The following is a 4,757-nucleotide window of genomic DNA, read 5'->3' as shown; positions in this document are numbered from 1 at the left end:
TATTTGTGTTCTGAGGCTGCGGTGTGGACCTCATACTGCAGCCCCCGGCCTTGGCTGGGAAGAACCTGGGTGCGCAGAATTCAGAGGGGCCTTTGGTGTCGTTTTCCACACCAAGACCTTCTTACTAGTCTCTGACCCTCAGCAGCCAGGGCTGCAAACAAGAAGGATTTTACTCACAGTGGACGCGGTGTCCCCAAGGTCTGTGCTAAGAGCATTACGCTGCCTTTGCAGTGCCCTCGGGTCTGTGCTGAGGAAAACGCAGCTCCACCCTCGCGATGCCCCCGCCACCCTGCCCCGCGGTCTGTGCTGAGGAAAATGCAAGTTCACCCTTGCAGAGGCCCCCAAGGTTTGTACTGAGGAGAACGCAACTCTACAGACCGCCATGACAGGCGGCACGCAGGCGCTGTGACTGGAGGCACGCTGGCGCTGTGACGCCACGCATTCCGGTGAGCTTGGGCGCCCCCTGCTGACTGCCGGGCATGGCAGGTCCCTCTTGCTGGCGGTGCTGTGCCCACGCCCCCTGCTGGCGGCTAAGGCCACTGCAGGGCCCTCTTACAGTGCGGTGACCAGCATTCCCTGCTGGCTGCGGGGGCACTGCAGGGCCCTGTTGCTCAGTGTAGAGGCAGCACGGCCCCTGCTGACAACCAGGGCAATGCAGGGTCCTCCTGCTCATGGTGTGGTGCCCATGCTGCCAGGCCTTCTTGCTCACGGCGTAATGGCAGCACGCCCCATGCTGGCCACTGGGGGAAATACAAGGCTCTCTTGCTTGCAGTGTTGTGGCAGCATGCCCCTTGCCGGCTGCTGGGGACACTGTAGGGCCCTGTTGCTCACGGTGTGACACCTGGTGCCCCCTACTGGCCTACTTCGGCACCACCTAAAGTGGGAGTGCCAGTTATTCAGCATCCACAGTTCTGGAAATTTAAACTGAAATGGAGCTATTATTGGAGAGCGCTGATGTCCCAGTTCTTGTCTAACTTGGAAGAAAGGAAGAAAGGTTTTCACCAAGAGGCGGTACAAAGATGGCAGATAACTTCACTGAAAATAAATATAGTGTAAAGAGCTTAAAAATAGGTAGGCGCCAAGGGAGGAGCAGACTGATCCTGCAGGAAAACAGCCCAAGGGTCCTGTGCAGGGAATTTTAATTTGGACTTCTTCACATTCCTGCCTCTGTTTCAAGTCTCCGCCTGTTTTGTCTGATAGATTTTCTCAACAAAGTAAAAAATGATGAGGTACAAATAATATATTTAAACTTAATGTTGCAAGTTTTAATATACCTACTTTTCAATTTTCAATACTGTTTTGCCTACTTTAAGAAAAGTAAGAAAAATGACTAATTAAAACATGAATAAAAGTGTTATAGGGGTGCACATGTTTCCTCCAGCCTCAGGCTTGGGGTGACTTGAAAGATGCCTGCCCATCCCCAGCTTTCGTCCCAGATGTCCTAATGTCGGCTCTAAGCATTTCTCTTTTCTCTATATAGAGATCTTGCCCCAGAAACAAACCCAAATCTTACCATATGTTATGGCACGCTGTGATGATGAGCAGCCAAAGCCTCAAGCAAGGGTTGCCTTTGTAAACAAGACTTGTAGAATATGACATCTGAAAGTAAAGCCCATGGTGGAGTTCCTGTCTCAGCACACGGTGAGCAGACAGGAAGCTTTTGCCTCCCTTTCCTCACCTGGCCTGCAGTCACGTCTCCCCAGGTCAGTCTTGAGGAGAACAAAACGCTGGTCTTCACTGTGGACATGCTACCAGCTGCTCCAAAGTCATGGCCTCTCCTCTGGTGGGTCCTCAGAACAAAGCTCTGGTTCTAATCCTAACCCTAACCCTGTCCCTAGACTTTGACCCTGACCCTAAACCCTAATCCCTTCCTTGTTCCCTCATTCTGACCCTTACTTTGACCCTGACTTTGATCTTGACCCTGACCATGACCCCACCTCTAACCATACTTCCAGCCCTGACTCTGACCCAGACCTAATCCTAGCCCTAACCCTATTGTTATCTTTATGATCTATCTCTAATCTTACCATCTAGTACTAAATAGCTGTACCCAAAAGCACTTTTGAATTATATAAGTTCTTTTCCTTGAAGGACAACCTAAAGAAAATGTCATTATGTATTTTGCAGTCCTTCTGAGTGGTATGGCTTCAGATAAGAAGCTCTAATACTTTGCAAGCCATGAAAAGTTCAGAGGGTAATAGTACTGACTTGTTAGGGACACATGCTGTCATTCACAATAGTCATTGGTGCTGTTCTCCAAATAGTTTCAGTTTACTTTTTATGAATGCACTCTGACTGTTCCAGCCCGCCTAATTAAATTTTTGCATGGCCACATGATTTATTTATTTATTTATTTATTTATTTTATTTTATTTTATTTTTTTGCCAATGGAGGTGAGAAAAAAAAATGTGACTTTTTCAGGAGAAATCTCCAGGAAACAGAGTTCTATTGAGCATGCTTTTTCTCTTTTCTATAGCAATGGGGATCTTATTGATGGTACCTCCCTCAGCCTGGATTCCTGTGTTAGGATGATATAGCACAGACCTACCTCTCACTTGACCCATAATGAGATGTAAATAAATGAGGAAGAAGATTTTTGAACCGCTGAAATTTGGAAGTTGTCTGTCACAATGGTTTAACATAGCCCCCAAATGACCGATGCAGGGCTGAAGAATGAATCAGAACTGGATCTGGACAAGACGTGAGGAGCACTCCAGGCAGAGTAAAATTCAAGTCTTGTCTCACAGATAACAGTGAGCACGACATGTTATTGGGGTGGGTGTGGGATAAATAAGGTATATCAGGTGAGAATAATGAGAAACTCAACTTCAAAAGACAGTGCTAATATGGACTGTGGAGAGATTCAAATGCCCTGCTTAGCATTTGAGAATGTAATAGTTGAGCAAACTAAGGACCCTAAATGAAGGCTTGGGATAAATATTTGGGGGTGTCTAATATCCCAATTTTTCATCCTAGAATGGGCAGAGTCCTTGACCCCATTCTAGGGAGACTTCCAAAAGAAAAAAGACTTGCAATTCTCCAACAACCCACATTAAGAGACTTTCCTGCACTTTTGACCTGTGGCTAACACTCCTCACCTTTCATTCTGTCCTCAGTGTTTTGAGGAAACACCTTTAACTCTCTATGACTTACAGGTTATTAAGTGGCCCTTATAATTCCCTCCAGAAATTGAAAAGACTAATAATGATGGTATCTGAGCTCACAGCAGCAAGCAGGCATTTGTGCTCATCAGCCACGTGACTTATCTACTAGGAGCTTACTACATACAATGTTCTACAACATTGCTTAACACAAGGGGAGAATCTCCTGACTCAGAGGGTTTAATTGCTCACCTACTTCTTTTTCTGCCCTCTTGGGCTCCTAAAATTAAAAGAACCCTGGGGTGATAAAATAAGTCAAATGGTTGCCAACAATATCACAGAAAAATAACGATTCCTAAAAAATCCCTGGCCTTTGATGACAGCCTTGACTGGGTAAGTTTGAATGTGCTGATAGTGGGCTTGGGAGAGGGAAGGTGGTTAAAACGTTCATATTAAAGAACTTCCACCCAGATTGCAAGAAAAGAGAGAGGAATGGAGATGGCAGCATGAGTCCCTACAAGAAAAGCAGATGTTTTGAGATCAGTTATATTTATTCTGACAAAAATTAGAGACAGAAACCAAAGTTTAGCCTGAGGCTAAAATTAATTGTGCAATAAGCCAGAGGCACATATGTCATAGACAGATTTAAACATTTCTCCCTTATATTAATACAAATACTAAAATTACAAATAAATTGATTCCAAATAAAACAATTATCTAAAAAATTTAATGAATAAACCCTGGGGTCTACAGTAGTATTTAAAGGAGATCTCACAAACAGGTTTGGTTTTTGAAGGTTAGAACTGATGGTCTAAAGAATTCATTTTGTTCTAGAGAGAGAAAGAGAGGAATTTCTTGGGTTCCTTCAGGAATGCGTCTGACTTTGCTTCATCTTTGTATGTTTGAACTATGCATGTGGCAGAAGAAAACATGAAGATTTAACAGATTTAAGGTGTGAAAAGTCACTGGGTTCTCTAAGAAGCTTGGGATTCTTCTGCTGGAAAAATAAGTTTGTTGAGAAAAAATGAGTTGGAGGAGATTGTTATTGAAGTGAAGCAGAATTGATTTTACTAATCTGCTTATTACCCACTTTGTAGTGTGGAAACAAATTATTCATGCACAAGCTCTTCTTACTGTTCCTGGAATGCAGAGGAAAGAGAACAGATTAGCTTTTCTCCCTCAGAATACAACCATTAGAGACGGCCTACCTCAGATGAGATATTGCTTAGTTATTTTCAAAAGACAGTGAAAAAGGATGGATATAAATGTTTGCTAAAAAATAAATGCATACTAGAAAAAGAAGCATCTGGGTCACAGATACATTAGCACCAAATATGTTCCCCTGTCACTGAGAAAAAAACAAAAGTATCCAATAAAATCATTCACAGTGTGGGAGAGGGGAAGTTGAAGGATGGAAAGGCCAGGCACAAAAGGATTTCAGAATTTCAGTCTATAAGGAAGTGGCTTTGCAAATTATCTGTTGCTATGTGCAAGGTGAAGTCTGGGGCAAGAAAACGTGCAGTGACAAGGGATCCTTTGTCCATCTCATCTCTCTAGACACCAAGTTTTGGACATGTTGCATTTTAATTGAAAGGTTGAGACACACACACACATATATATAAATATGTATGTGTATATGTATATATATATATATAT

At 43.5% G+C, this 4,757-nt stretch overlaps 1 long non-coding RNA gene across 1 annotated transcript; it reads right to left on the bottom strand.

The window, feature by feature from the left end:
- Positions 1-3,806: 3,806 nt before the first annotated feature.
- Positions 3,807-4,562, bottom strand: LOC119469551. Its single transcript, XR_005198376.1, has 2 exons — positions 4,188-4,562; positions 3,807-4,098 (listed from the first exon to the last, which is right to left on the bottom strand). It is a non-coding gene; the product is annotated as an uncharacterized LOC119469551 (long non-coding RNA).
- Between the last annotated feature and the right edge of the window lie 195 nt (positions 4,563-4,757).

The sequence above is a fragment of the Cebus imitator genome, unplaced genomic scaffold, assembly GCF_001604975.1.
Source record: "Cebus imitator isolate Cc_AM_T3 unplaced genomic scaffold, Cebus_imitator-1.0 Scaffold703, whole genome shotgun sequence".
Lineage (NCBI taxonomy): Eukaryota > Metazoa > Chordata > Mammalia > Primates > Cebidae > Cebus > Cebus imitator.
Note: the sequence above shows the minus strand (reverse complement) of the source record. Positions and strands in the feature narration are given on the sequence as shown.